Source organism: Equus asinus, chromosome 12 (genome assembly GCF_041296235.1).
Source record: "Equus asinus isolate D_3611 breed Donkey chromosome 12, EquAss-T2T_v2, whole genome shotgun sequence".
Lineage (NCBI taxonomy): Eukaryota > Metazoa > Chordata > Mammalia > Perissodactyla > Equidae > Equus > Equus asinus.
The window spans coordinates 64,411,238-64,427,181 of record NC_091801.1 but is presented as its reverse complement, the minus strand read 5'-3'; the positions used below and the strand labels follow the sequence as shown (position 1 = coordinate 64,427,181).

The following is a 15,944-nucleotide window of genomic DNA, read 5'->3' as shown; positions in this document are numbered from 1 at the left end:
CCAGGGCAACTGTGAAGCAACAATGTAACAGAGGCTCAAGATGGTGCATCCCTGAGTCTCCACTTGCAGAAAATTACCAAGAATTGCCAGCCAATTAGGAACTTCTTTATTTGACTTTGTGCTAGTAGGCCACAAATTTTAACTGGGCTAAGCCATCAAGATTTCAGAGTTTCTTTGTTACTGCAGCATAGCCTACTGTGACCAATAAATATGGCCAGCATGTCCTACCCAGGATATTGACCATTCAGAGGATCATTTTTCACATCCTCTTCCTCCATATGAGAAAATTATTTTGAGTAACATGACATGAAATGAAAAAACAATGATCAGAAAACAGAAGAAGAGTAAATTTTTATGTTATAGAACTTTTAATGTATTATATCAAATTTTTTAAAATAAAATTAAGATCAATATGACAACATAAAAAAGGATAATGGATTAATGATTTTAACTGTATTGCTGTATTTTTTTAAAGGGGAAAAACATATACCTACATATTGCTCTATTGTAGTCATGAACAACAAAATTATAGTTTTTGTTTTTCTAGCCTTATGTTCTACAAATTTGTCAATGATTTTGTCGAAGTTATTTTTCTTCAAATATTTATTTTCAATAGACAATAGACTTTTTTTGTCAATCTGTGTTGACTGATAGTTGATGGAAGAGCAATTTTTTATTAATTTCAATGTCATAAAGTTTCTTTCACATGAAGCAACAGATATACAAACAACTAAGAAAGCCCTTAAATTAAGTATAAGCCTAGCAAAGTTGCATAAAACTTCCATTTTATAATAAAGTTCAGAAGTTTCTATGTCTTTGTTTCTTCGTTATCAATTCTAGTTACCTTCAAATTTTTTCACCGTCAAAAAAGTTCCACTAAAATACTTTCACTAGAAATTCATCTTAAATTTCTAATACATTTAGTAAAAACTTCTAAGTTTTTCTTCTTCTGCTTTAGAACTAGTGTCCAGATCTTGGTGAAAATGATCAGGACATTCAAACATTGCCTTGTTATTTCTCCAACGATGTAAGATGAGCATCTTTGGTTTCTCTGGGTACTTTTCTTCTAATTTGATTAATTTTTCTAAGTAAATGTCCAATTCCTAACATTTTGCATGGTTAATCGCCTTTTCCACCATTTCTGGACACCAGCCTTCAAAAAACAAGTTTGAAGCTTGCTATTTTCAGTACATCATTAAACTGATTCTGGCTGTTCGCAAATATTTTGATGTCAGGTTTCTTCACACCAGGAAAAATATAATTCAGAAAAAAAATCACATACAGCTATCTTTGCTTATTTCAAATGTACCATTTATATTCAGGAATATAGAGCACCATGGGAGTTAGAAATATAAAAACTACCCCAGAAACAAGCTTCAAGGATTTTGAACCATTAGGAACTTCCTCTGGAAATGAACTTGGTAGCTAAGTCCATGTGGTGTCGAAGGCTAACCACATAGCTGGGAGTTCTCTGAATTTACTTTCACAGAGAACCCAATGTTTATTAAAGAGGTGATTTAAATGTGCTAATTTGAAGCATGCCTATATGTTATTGAAACTCAGCTGCAATCGTGGCAAATATTTGGAAATTAGGCCAGAAAAAGATTTTTTTCTCACTGATAATGCTTAAGAACGGCTGGGTGATAATTTAAAGCAGACCAACATTTAGTCAGAGTTGTTATGTTTTTTAAATTCTCTATGGGAAATGCACCCCTGATTGTCTGTACCCCAGGTGGATTGTATATCCAACCCCTGCTCAGATACAGAGGGATGATCATGTAACTCTCCACTTACTGGAATGGAAAATGAGCAAACCCTCAACAGACACAGAAAAGGCAACAGAACTAGGAAGCTGCTAATGCCTCTACTGACGTCTTTATGCTTAAACATGAAAGCTTTTCATCACAATTTTGTGGATAGTTCAGTTACTGTGTATTCCAGGATCTCCTTAAAAAGTTGAGTCAGAAACAACAGTCCTAGTTTCACTAAGTTCTCTGGAAAAAGAAATTCCTGACCTATGTAATCCAGTTCAATGAGACGCAAAGCTTCTCCCTAACAATGGACTGTGGTCACTTTCCTTAAACAGAACTCTGTTCCCACACCATTCCTGGGGAGACACACTCAAAAAACCAAACCTAACATAAGCAGAGATAAAATGTGCCTTTTCGTATGTATGGTGACGCACGAAAACTGGACTATTGGTGGTGAACACGATGTAGTCTATACAGAAAATGAAATATAATAATGTACACCTGAAATTTACACAACAGTATAAGCCAATAAAAATAATGTGCCTCTTACTCAGACACAGAAACCACATTGCGGGTGGAGAAATAGGAATGTCCTCTTAATGCCACGTAACTCCTGCACCTGTCCCAAAGCCCGACCACTTAAGTGGTGGGAAAGGAAGAGTGACTAAAACCAGCTGGCTTGTGGTGGCAGAAATTCAGGAAAGCATGATGAAGTGGAAGCTGAAGTGACAGCAATACATGCAACGTCTCCCTGTTAGCTGGAGAAAATCCTTCTTCCTATAACAAATTCCTTTGGAAACACCTTCTCTACAGAAGAAAGAAAAGTTCTTCTAAGATGTCTAATTTTACGTCTGAGTTTCTGCTATTTTTCCCCACCCTGTCCAGCCACCTGGAACTCAGTTAATCCTCCTGAAAATAAAAGACATTTGCAGATGTTCCCAGGCTTCTTCTCTCAGCCATTATGCTTTCATGCCAGCTTCTCGACTATGATGATATTGATTCAGGTATCAGTGAAACAAAGCCCAGAGTAAGCGCAAGACCTTGGGATGTTCACCTCATAGCTCATTTTGACAGATTTATTTAAGGAGTTTTTTTCTTTTTTTCTTTCTTTTACTCAGTTTTGTTTCCTTTTCCAACTAAGTATATCTTAGGATTCAAGGCCAAATTCATAGATTTATGTAGTGGATTCCCCGGAATTAGTCTCCATACAAGCTACCCCTCCCGCCAAGGCACTGAGCGCGTCAGACCCTCCCTCTGCGAACAGGACAAACGCCTGGGGCTCTAAAGCTTCGCCTAATGCCGAAGTGCAGTGTGGTGTGACTGCCATCTGCTGGCGAGGGCCTGACATTACAGTATGCACCACCGGCGCTCTGTGGCAAATAATCAGATGACATTTGTTGCAGGAAAAAAAAAGAAGCTTTCTCTGAAGGAATGAAAAACAAGTGTTTTCATAAACCTTGTCCATCTTCAGCACCAAAAAAAAAAAAAAAATCTTTACACCGGAAAAGCTGAAGAAGAGTAGAAAATTCGTTTATGGCAGACTTCCAAGTGCTAAATACAGTGAGGAAGTGGGATTACCAGCTACCAACCTCCTCAGCAAGGCGGAACCCATTATCATAAAGCTAGAGGGCAAACCTCATCGACTCAGGCAAGGAGGTCCTAGCTTGTGAAGCCTGTTATGCGCTGACATTAAAACCAGCAACAGGTTGAGTATCTTCTTTAAGGTACTGACAATTACTATGACCTCTTTCCCTCTTAAAGGAAAAGATTTTGGTTCTTAGAATCCAAATGAGTGAAACATAAGCACTGCCATTTGGGGGTTGTGGGAATTTTTTTCTCATTATAAAAGCCATTCTCCAATGTTTAAGAAGAAGAATCATGCTTAAGATATGTTTACATAAGCGCGCCCTTGAAATCAGAGCCAGGCTCTTTTCACTCAGTCCTGACTCTTTTTTTCCAACTCTTATCTTCTGGATTTGTGGAACCGCACAATTCGTGGCAACAAAAGCCAAATTCCTATGGCTGACTTCAGTGGGTGATGCCACTTATTTTCATGTCAAAGAATGGGACCTTGTATAATTGTGAATAGACAACCACAGGGAAGAATTTCCCATAGAGTACACCCCTGATGGTGGAATAAAACTAAGGTTCTTGAAAGGACCTTATTCATTGCAGAAGCAACACATTCAACACTGAAGGCACTGTTTGCTGTTAACATTAATTTCTTCATTAAAGGCCATGGGAATTCAAACATTTCAAATTTTGTAGAACTGAAGGTATATAACAAATACCGTATTTTTACACTTATGTAAATATGACATCTCCCATCCCTAAAGCCCGTTTCTCCCCCAGGCTTCCTCATCTTAGGAAATGGCCACACATCTGCTCAGTTGTTTGACTCCCAAACTCATGGAGCCATCCTGCAAGCTCTATGCCCCATTCACATCCAGTCCATCTCCATGTCTTGGCAGCATTATCTCAAAATTCACCTCTGCTTACATCTCTCCACACGCACAGTGACCAGCTTAGTCTGGTCTGCTGTTATCTCCCTTGTGAACTACAGCCATCACGTGCTAAATGGTCCCAGTTTCCACTCTTGCCCCTCCATCTTCAATTCCCAACAGCGCAGTTGGAATGATATTTCTAAAATATAAACCTTCAGTGGTAACCCAGAGAAGAAAATCCAAACTCCATACCAAGTGTGCCTTAACAAACTCATGAAGAGACTTTATGATTTGTCTGAAATGATAACAGCTGCTTTAGGGTGGTTTACTGGCACGTAGGGTTGACTGCTCATTCTAACACTCCAAAAACAGTGGGGAATTCTGTTTGTTGATGGCTGCAGAAGGTGCCATTTTTGAAAAGTCTTCACATAGCTTAGGGCATTGGTGGAGTAGAAATAGCATATGGCTTTCAGAGCCACATCAAGACATGAAGTAGCCTCAGGTAGCCTAATAATTTGGAAGTCCCATGTTGATATCCTTAAAATAGGTTTTAATATGGGTTTAGAGATGATTCTGAGCTCTGCATGAGGAAAGAGGGTAGTGGCAACACTAGTATCGTCCTCATTCTCTGTTGCCTCCCAAGCAAGGTCTTGGCCACCTAACTTGCGTCCCCATTCAGAAGAAAAAAAAAAAACCCTGAACTGCAATAGACCAACCCCCCCTTCTTAAAAGGTAACTTAGTAAATACTGATTGTTCCTCCAGTTTTCCCATTAAACAGTCCCCCAAATGGCTTAACAAAAATCACTTCAAATCACATACACTATTTCTCTGATAAGAATTCTGCTAGATTCTATTCTCTCCATCTAATTATCTTCCCTGAGCTGTTTTAGCAACCTGTCTTAGTCAGGGTTAGATCGGAGAGGCAGAAGCACTAGGAGATTTATATAATAAGGGCTTTATTATAGGGATTGATCTTAGATTATTGTGGATTAAAGAATCTATTGAGTTTTGGTTTCTGCAGCTAGGGAAGTCAGCCAGTCTGGCATCTGGGACTGGAAGAAGGACGTGAAGTGGGAGAAGCCAGCTCAGAAGGAACCCTGCAGGAATGGGCTGGAACGCAGGAGGATGGACAAGAATCTGCATCAGACTCTTACCGCCTCTGAGCTTCCAACTTCGATGATGGGAATAATATGAAGAAGAAGCTTCTGCCCTTTGTCATGGAGCTAAATCTATACCTGACCCAGGAGTCAGGAAAACTGAAAGAGGTTGTCTGGCTGAAGCTGCCGCACGCTGGCAAGGTGTGCAGGCAGATCAACAACAACACACATGAGCCGCAACAGCACTTCATACCGTACATCAACCTCCTGAAGATACAAAGACTATCACTATTGCTTCACTTCCACCTTCCAAATCTTGTGCAGAATGCCTTTTGTGATTCACCCCAGCCCGGAGCGATACAGGGAAGGGAATTCTGGGAACTGTAGTTCCAGATTAGCTACATTGACACAACATAAATCCACCATATACCTTTCGTGAATTGGTACCCCACAAAAATTCTTGGCTGGCCCATCCATGAACCCAGATATAAGTCAAGCAGAAGTTCTGTGATGTCAGGATATAAGGGAGAGACACAAGAGAATATCAGCACTGGAATGAGCTAGTCAGCTAAACCCACTCCTGCATTTTATAAACGAGTAAAATGAAAGATCCAGGAAGGTATAGAAACTTGCCTAGTCTCATAAGTGCCCAGAGGCAATGCAAGAAAGCAGTTTACCTGTCTGTTAATCTATTATATGCGAATCAAGAAAGGCACATGAAGCAGTAGAAATTTCCAGGTAGGCCCACCCCTGGTCTAACCCATGCAGGCCTCCTCGACAAAGGTTGCACATGTGAACATGGGATAAACTGTGGCCTTGGCATTCCTTCACATATAAAAAAATTATTCCATAACCTAGGTTCATGATTTGTATTTTGGCATAAACATTTTCTTTAAACATTATACCTTTTTATGATAACAGAGAATTCATCTGACAATAAGGTCCAGAAATTTACTTTTTTATTTAAAATTACCTTCTCAATTACTTTTTCATGGCAGTACCATTGGTTTATAACATGATATAAATTTCAGGTGTATATCATTATATTTTGATTTCTGTGTAGATTACATCATGTTCACCATCCAAAAACTAATTACAGTCCATCACCACACACATGTGCCTAATCACTCCTTTTGCCTTCCTTCCTCCTCTGAACCCCTCTGGTAACCACCAATCCGATCTCTGTCCCTATGTGTTTGTTTGTTGTTGATTTTATCTTCTGTTTATGAGTGAGATCATATGATATTTGACTTTCTCCCTCTGACTTATTTTGCTTAGCATAATACCCTCAAAGTCCATCCGTATTGTCACAAATAGCAAGATTTCATCATTTTTATGCCTGAGGAGTATCCCATTGTGTATATATACCACATCTCCTTTAACCATTTGCCCCTTGATGGGCACCTAGGTTGCTTCCAAGTCTTGGCTATTGTGAATAATGCGGCAATAAACTTAGGGGTGCATATATCGTTACACATTCACATTTTCACATTCTTGTATAAATACCCAGCAGTGGAATAAGTGGATCATATGGTAGATCTATTCTTAATTTTCTGAGAAATCTCCATACTGTTTCCCATAGTGGCTGCACCAGTTTGCACTCCCACCAGCAGTGTATGAGAGTTCCCTTCTCTCCACATCCTCTCCAACACTTGTTATTTCCTGTCTTGTTAATTATAGCCATTCTGATGGGAGTGAGGTGATATCTCATTGTAGTTTTGATTTGCATTTCCCTGATAATTAGTGATATTGAACATCTTTTCATGTACCTGTTGGCCATCTGTATATCTTCCTTGGAGAAATTTCTGTTTAGATTTTTTGCCCATTTTTTAATTGGGTTGTTAGTTATTTTGTTGTTAAGATGTATGAATTCTTTATATGTTTGGATATTAACCCCTTATCAGGTATATGGTTTTCAAGTATCTTCTCCCAATTGTTGGGTTGCCTTTTCATTTTGTTGATGGTTTCCTTTGCTGTGCAGAAGATTTTTAGTTTGATGTAGTCCCATTTGTTTATTTTTTCTTTTGTTTCCCTTGTCTGGTCAGACATGCTACTTGAAAATATGCTGCTAAGACCAATGTCAAAGAGCATATTGCCTACATTTTCTCCTAGAAGTTTCACGGTTTCAGGTCATATATTCAAGTCCTCAATCCATTCTGAGTTAATTTTTGTGTCTGGTGTAAGATAACGGTCTACTTTCATTCTTTTACATGTGGCTGTCCTGTTTTCCCAACACAATTATTGAAGAGACTCTCCTTTCTCCATTGTATGTTCTGGGCTCCCTTGTCGAAAATTAGCTGTCCATAGATGTGTGGGTTTATTTCTGGGCTCTCGATCCTGTTCCATTGATCTGTGGGTCTGTTTTGTGCCAGTACCATGCTGCTTTGATTACTATAGCCTTGTAGAATATTTTGAAATCAGGGAGTATGATACCACCAGCTTTGTTATTTTTTCTCAGGATCCCTTTGTTTATTTGGGGTCTTTTGCTGTTCCATATAAATTTTAGGATTCTTTGTTCGATTTCTGTGAAAAATGTCATTGGAACTTTGATACACATTGCACTGAATCTGTAAATTGCTTTAGGAAGTATGGACATTTTAACTATGTTAATTCTTCCAATCCAAGAGCATGGAATATCTTTCCATTTCTGTGTGTCTTCTTCAATTTCTTTCAACAATGTTTTATAGTTTTTCAGTATACAGATCTTTCACCTCCTTGGTTAAATTTATTCCTAGGTATTTTATTCTTTTTGTTGCAATTGTAAATGGGACTATATTCTTAATTTCTCTTTCTGCTACTTTGTTATTAGTGTATAGAAATGCAACTGATTTTTGTATGTTGATTTTGTATCCTGCAACTTTACCATATTCATTTATTATTCCTAAAAGGTTTTTGGTGGATTCTTTAGGGTTTTCTACGTATAAAATCATGTCATCTGCAAATAGTGACAGTTTCACTTCTTCCTTTCCAATTTGGATCCCTTTTATTTCTTTTTCTTGCCTGATTGCTCTGGCTAGCACTTCCAACACTATGTTAAATAAGAGTGGTGAAAGTGGGCATCCTTGTCTGGTTCCTGTTCTTAGAGGGATAGCTTTCAGTTTTTCTCCATTGAGAATGATATTTCCTGTGAGTTTGTCATATATGGCCTTTATTATATTGAACTATTTTCCTTCTATACCCAATTTATTCAGAGTTTTTATCATAAATGGATGCTGTTTCTGGTCAAATGCTTTCTCTGCATCTATTGAGATTATCATGTGATTTTTATTCTTCATTTTGTTAATGTGGATGATTGATTTATAGATGTTGAACCATCCCTGCATCACTCGAATAAATCCTACTTGATCATGATGTATGATCTCTTTAATGTATGACTGTATTTGATTTGCTAGTATTTTGTTAAGGATTTTTGCGTTGATGTTCATCAGTGATATTGGCCTGTAATTTTCTTTTTTTGTGTTGTCCTTGCCTGGTTTTGGTATCAGGGTAATGTTGGCTTCACAGAATGCATTAGGAAGCTTCCCCTCCTTATCAATTTTTTGGAAGAGTTTGAGAAGGATTGGTGTTAAGTCCTCTTTGAATGTTTGGTGGAATTCACCAGGGAAGCCATCTGGTTCTGGACTTTTGTTCTTGGGGAGGTTTTGATTACTGTTTCAATCTCGTTACTGGTGATTGGTCTATTTTAATTCTCTATTTCTTCTTGATTCAGTTTTGGAAGGCTGTATGCTTCTAAGAATTTATCCATTTCTTCTAGATTATCCAATTTGTTGGTGTACAGCTTATCATATTATTCTGTTATAATCTTTTTGTATTTTGAGGTGTCCATTGTAATTTCTCCTCTTTCATTTCTGATTTTATTTCTTTGAGTCTTCTCTCTTTTTTTCTTGGTGAGTCTAGCTAAGGTTTGCCAATTTTCCTTATCTTTTCAAAGAACAAGCTCTTCTTTTCATTGATTTTTTCTATTTTTTTAAGTCTCTATTTCATTTATTTCTACTCTGATTTTTATTAGTTCCTGCTTCTACTGATTTGGGGCTTGGTTTGTTCTTTTTCCAGTTCCTTTAGGTGCATTGTTAGGTTGTTTGAGATTTTCCTTGTTTGTTGAGAGAGGTCTGTATTGCTATAAACTTCCCTCTTAGAATTGCTTTTGTTGTATCCCATAAATTTGGGCATATTGTATTTTCAGTTTCATTTTCTCTAGGTATTTTTTGAGGAAGAAGAAGATTAGCCCAAGCTAACATCTGCTGCCAATCCTCTTCTTTTTGCTGAGGAAGACTGGCCCTGAGCTAACATCTGTGCCCATCTTCCTCTACATTATATGTAGGATGCCTGCCACAGCATGACTTGACAAGCAGTGAGGTCTGCACCCAGGATCTGAACCAGCCAACCCCAGGCTGCCAAAGCGGAATGTGCAAACTTAACCACTGCGCCACCTGGCTGGCCCCTGTCTCTAGGTATTTTTTTACTTCTCCTTTGATTTCTTCATTGACCCAATGATTGTTCAGTAGCATTTTGTTTAATCTCCACATATCTCTGGCTTTTCCAATTTTCTTCCTGTAGTTGATTTCTAGTTTCATACTGTTGAGGTCAGAAAAGATGCTTGGTGTTATTTCAATCTTCCTAAATTTATTGAGACTTGTTTTGTGGCCTAATACATGGTCTATCTTTGAGAATGTTCCATGTGCGTTTGAAACGAATGTGTACTCTGCAGTTTTTGGACGGAATGTTCTGTATATATCTACTAAGTCCATCTGGTCTAATGTGTTATTTAAGGCCAATGTTTCCTTTTTGATCTTCTGTTTGGATGATCTATCCATTGGTGTAAGTGGAGTGTTAAAGTCCCCCACTATTATTGTATTACTGTCTATTCCTCTTTTTATGTCTGTTAATAATTGCTTTATATATTTAGGTGCCCCTATGTTGGGTGCATAGATATTTGCAAGTGTTATATCCTCTTGTTGAATTGTTCCTTTTATCATTATGTAGTGCCCTTCTTTGTCTCTTGTTACAGTTTTTGTTTTAAAGTCTATTTTTTTCTGATGTAAGTATTGCTACTCCAGATTTATTTTCACTGACATTTGCTGGGAGTATCTTCTTCCATCCCTTCACTTTCAGTTTGTGAGTGTCTTTAGATCTGCAATGTATCTCTTAAGCACAGCACATATATGAGTCTTGGGGTTTTTTTTTTATCCAACCAGCCACCCTATGGCTTTTGATTGGAGCATTCAGTCCATTGACATTTAAAGTAGCTATTGATAAGAATGTACTTATTGCCATTTTGTTACTTTTTTTCTGGGTGTTTTAGTAGTTCTTCTCTGTTCTTTTCTTCTTCTCTTGCTTTCTTCCCTTGTGGTTAGATGGCTTTCTTTATTATTATGTTTGGGTTCCTTTCTGTTAATTTTTTGAGTATTCATTATAGGTTTCTGGTTTGTGATTACCATGAGGTTCATATATAATAACCTACATATATAGCAATCTATATTAAGTTGATGGTCTCTTTAGCATTATCTCATGCTAAAAGCTCTACTCTTTTACTCCCCTCCTCCCACATTTTATGTTTTTGATATCATCTCTAACCTCTTGTGTGTGTGTATCTGTTACCATCCTATTGTGTAAATAGACAATGTTAGTACTTTTGTCTTTTGACCTTCATATTAGCTTCCCAGGTAATTGATCTACTACCTTTACTGTATATTTGCCTTTACCAGTGATTTTATTGCTTGTTTGTTTTGATAATTCTCTTTTTCCTATTCATGGTCTTCTCTTTTCCACTTAAATAAGTCCCTTTAGCATTTCTTATAAGGCTAGTTTCTTGCCTTTAGTTTTTGCTTGTCTAGGAAACTCTTTATCTCTCCTTCCATTCTGAATGATAACATTGCTGGGTAGAGTATTCTTGGCTGTAGGTATTTTCCTTTTAGCACTTTAAGTATATCATGCCACTCCTAGCCTGTAAGGTTTCTGCCGAGAAGAAAGCTGTAAGTTTTCAGCTGATAGCCTTATTGGGTTTCCTTTGTATGTAACTTGTTGCCTTTCTCTTGCAGCTTTTAGGATTCTCTCTTTATCTTTGATGCTTGACATTTCACTTATAATGTGTCTTAGTGTGGTCCTCTTTGGATTTATCTTGTTTGGTGCTCGCTGTGATTCCTATACCTGGATGTCTGTTTCTTTCCTTATGTTAGGAAAGTTTTCAGCTATTATTTCTTCAAATAGATTCTCTGCCCCTTTGTCTCTCTCTTCTCCTTCAGGGACACCTATAATATGGATGTTAGTGCACTTGATGTTGTCCAGAGTTCCCTTAGACTGTCCTCATTCTTTTTAATTCTTTTTCTTTTATCTGTTCAGCTTGGATGATTTCTTCTAGTCTTTCATCCAGCTTGATGATCCATTCTTCTGTATCATCTACTCTGCTATTGAGTCCCTCTAGTGAATTTTTCATTTCAACTATTGTATTCTTCATTTCCAATTGGTTCATCTTTATATTTTCCACTTCTTTGTTGAAGTTCTTACTGAGTTCATCCATTCTTCTCCCAAGATCAGTGAGTATCCTTATGACTATTAGTTTGTACTCTTTGTCAGGTAGACTGTTTATCTCTGTTTTGTTTAGTTCTTTTCCTGTGGTTTAATCCTCTTACCTTACTTGGAACTTATTCCTTTGTCTTCCCATTTTGCCTCTTTCCCTGTACTTATATCTATGTATTAGGTAGGTCAGCTATGTCTCCCAATTTTGGAGAGGTGGCCTTATGTAAGAAATGCCTTATGATGCCCAGCAGTGTGCTTCCCTCTCATCACCAGTTCCAAATGTTCCAGGAGTGTCCCTTGTATGGACTACCTGTGTCCTTCTGTTGTAGCAGGGCTGCTCTTGCTGGAGGTTCCTGGGAGGCTAGGCTGTACCCCTGGCCAGCTGAGTGTAATGCTCAGCTATGTGTGACTGTTATGGTCCCTTCAACCACTATCAGGTGTGGGGACTTCCAGCACAGTTGGCTGCAAGGTCTAATAGCAAATTCCTGTTGCAGTTTTTCTGTTAAGTGAGTAGGCTCCCAGTGTGACTGGTTGCTAGGCTCAGGGGCTTACATTTGCTCTAGGACTCTGGCCTGCAAAGCCGTTGTCAGCTCTCCCAGGATTGCAGCTGATTGGGTCCAGTCCCAGGATTGGGAGCACCCAAAAGTTTCAGGCTTTGGAAGGTTGGGCTGATCCTCTATGTGGCTATTTGAGAAGCACAAGTCTTCTCAGCTGACAAGCCACACTGCCCACAGGGTCACACACCTCATCAACACAGTCCTGCCCCATGGGCACACCCCAACCCACTGAAGCAGACCCAGTCACCCCACTGCAGAGGTCCCACACACTTCATCAATGCAGATCTATCCCACATGCACATGACCTGTCCCACAGAGGTGGACCCACTTGCCCAGCTGCAGAGTTTCCAGGCACCCTACTTATGTGGGCCCACAAGTTGCCTAAGGGCTTGTCATTGGGCTGTTGGGTAGGGCCAGTCCTTAGGGCAACCTGCCTGCCCTGGCTGAGCTGGATTAAATTGGTGCTATATCATGTGAGGCAGACCCCTGGGCTAACAGGTCAGGGGAAGTACACCAATGATGTCTGCCAGCATCTGTGACAGTATGTCTGTCTTAGGTCACAGCAATGGCTACTGCCAATGTCTCAGACCCATGAGAGGTGTCACCTCTCCCTGAGATGCACTCAGAACCCATCAAGTCAGTCTCTTTTCACCAAAGGACTGTGCACCTTTCTTTCTGGTGATTTTAGGTTGCTTTCTGAAATGGGTGAATTTGTGCCTGGGCCCTTTAAGAGCAGGACTTTTTCCCCCTTAAGTCCAATAGCTTTCCTGGGGGTATTCCATATCATACTTAATAGCCAGAAAAGCCAGATATTATTACCCTTGTCTCTGTTGTGCTGAGTCCAAAAGCTGCTTATTGTGGTAACACTCTCCTGCTCAAATCCCTCACTCATCCAGGAAAGGCTTCATACCTTAGGATGGCTCCCAGCTGACCATGAAGTGCCATGGCTAAAAGGTGGCATTTTTCTCTCAAGAAAGGAATTTATGCCTCTTCCACCTCAGTTAGCACTGTCCCTTGTTGTGGGGGTTCTTTTTATCCAGTTCTTAATTCCCTCTCAGGGGTAATTGTTCCAAGAGTACTTGTAAATTTGTTGTGTCCAGGGGAGGAGGTGAGCTCAGAGTCCACCTACGCTGCCATCTTGACACCATATCTCAATTATTTTTAATTTGTGATACCCTTATGTAAAACGTTTAACTAAACACAATCAAGGTACACATCATATTTAAGTTGATACTCTAAACCTTAACCCTAAAAAGCAGTGTAATACATAGAATTGAGAACATAGTCTTTGGATTCATACAGCCACAACTTCAAATAGGAGCTCTACCACTTGCCAGCTTCTGGTCCTGCAGCAAGTTGTCTGAACTTTCAGAGACAATTTCCTCTTCTTTAAAATATAAATCAGAGCATCACTAGGATTAAATGAGGTAATTCATATATAACATTTACTACAGTACCAGGGAAATAGAAAGAGCATTAAAATAGGAGCCAATAATTTCTATTATTATTATTTTTGTTGTTATAATTGGCACTGTTAGTAATAGTGTCCTAGTAATTAATATTAATAATTTATTATTATTAATTATCATTATTGATAGTAATTAATTACTAAGAGTATATTGGACCTGAAGAACTGAATGTGGTACAAAATGATTTTTTTGAGTTTTCTTATTGAAAAGAATAATTTAAGTGATTCCTTTAAGAGGTCATATTAATGAAACTGGGGTTTAAGACAAAAAGAACCTGATATTATCAGCATATGACCTTAGAGACTATTAGATTTACCAATAGAGGATTGTTACACAAATTTCAAGCTTAAGCTTCAGGGTGAGAAATGGTAATCACACGAAATTAAATGCATATCTTTGCCAGCATCTTACCTCCAGCTGTTTGTCTTCTTTCCATTGCTCAGGTTACTCTTCAGAATTGACAACTGCACATCAAAACATAACTCTGCCAGTCCAGCATCCTCTCTTCAGTTGATCTTGGCCACAGATCAAGGCATCCTCCACATGGCCCTTAAACGAGGGAACAATTTATTTTGAAGGTGCTGGGCCCCATCATTGACACTCAGCAACTTTTTTTACTCTACAAATAAAAACTGCGCTGATATTTGTTTAGAAAGTATTTCATCCAGGGCTTTACAAATTGCCTTATTCACAGAAGTTTCCAAGCTTTCTGGATGTCCTCATCCAGTGTCATGCAGGCTGTTGACAAACATGAGATCAGTTGAATTCAACTTCAAGCTAATTCATCCCTCTCTGAGTTCTGTTGCTTTTTTGACCGACATCTATCTTCTATTCACATTCCCTGCTTTAGCTCTGCAATTAGATATGTTACATTCTGCTGGCTTGGAATATCAAAGATTTATTTCTTTACCATAGTATATGTCCAGTGCAAGTTGCCAAGATGTCTCTGCTTGTCTTAGTCATCAGGGTCCCAAGTTGATAGAACAGGCACCATTTTGAACATTGCCAGTAGCCATGCCAAATAAAAAAGAGCTCCAAAGTGCCTTGCATCAGCAGTTAAATGCTTGACGTGAAAGTGGCATGCATAGCTTCTTCTCGTGACTCATTGGCCAGAATGGTCACACAATTCCACCTGAGCATAGCAGGGCTTGGAAGTATTACTGAACCAGAAGGGAGGGAACTGGGAAGCCCTAATGACTAACACATAGAATTTCTATTTGTTGACAAACAGCAATATCTTCCTTTTATTTGAAAAACTTTAATCTTGAGAAGGTTGTTTACTTGTTTTCTGTGGAAAACTTTTGGGGTAAGTCACAGGATATAATCATTATGTGAAAGGATTAAAAAAACAGATAAGAGTGTAGCTTATTGATTAAAAATTTTGGATGCAAGTAAATTTCAGTGTAGGAGAGTTTCTAGTAGCAAATTGCCATAGTATCCCAGAAATCACAATCACATAGAGACTCACATACTCACCAACCTAGATGAAAATGAAGACAACTTGGATAACAGACTCATCCCGGGGTCCTGCAAAGAACTAGACTTATAGTTTTCATCAAACTGCCTCCATGATATGCATCTTCATTTGCAAAAAGTAAATTTGACCATTTCACACTTAATTTAGGTGTGAGAATTCCAATTATTCATCTTAGAGCATACATGTTCATGGGAATGATGGCAATCTAAATCCGCACTAACAGGAGCCACTAGCCACAAACATAGCTATTTACATTTAAACTTAAATAAGTTCTGTCAAATTAAAAATTCAGTTCCTCAGTCACACTAGCCACACTTCAAATGCTCAATAAGCACGTGTAATTAGCAGCTATTGTAGTGGAAGAGCACAGATATCGAACATTCCATCATTGCAGAAAGTTTTATTGGACAGCTCTGGTCTAAGTCTTTCACTTTTGCTTCTGGAAACAGTTGGACATTCTCCATTTCCTAAAGCCATACCTTCAAAAGACCAAGCTGATTTCCAAGACCTCAAAGAACTAAATAGAAAGTCCTGACTGTAGTAACCTAACAGTCTAATAACCAAGTCCATCTCTGGTCTTGTTTGATCTCATTGGTTTGATATGCCTTGCGTCTTAGTTACAGAGGGTACCT

The 15,944-nt window shown here is 38.6% G+C and overlaps 1 long non-coding RNA gene across 9 annotated transcripts in view; it reads right to left on the bottom strand.

Annotated features, from left to right (window-relative positions):
* The window catches only part of LOC106823216 (uncharacterized), a 231,676-nt gene that overhangs the window by 127,117 nt on the left and 88,615 nt on the right, over positions 1 to 15,944 (bottom strand). For all 9 annotated transcript variants that reach the window (XR_011493315.1, XR_011493307.1, XR_011493309.1 and 6 more), the window contains exon 2: positions 14,247 to 14,384. This is a non-coding gene — a long non-coding RNA (uncharacterized lncRNA). The remainder of the gene's footprint in view (positions 1 to 14,246; positions 14,385 to 15,944) is intronic.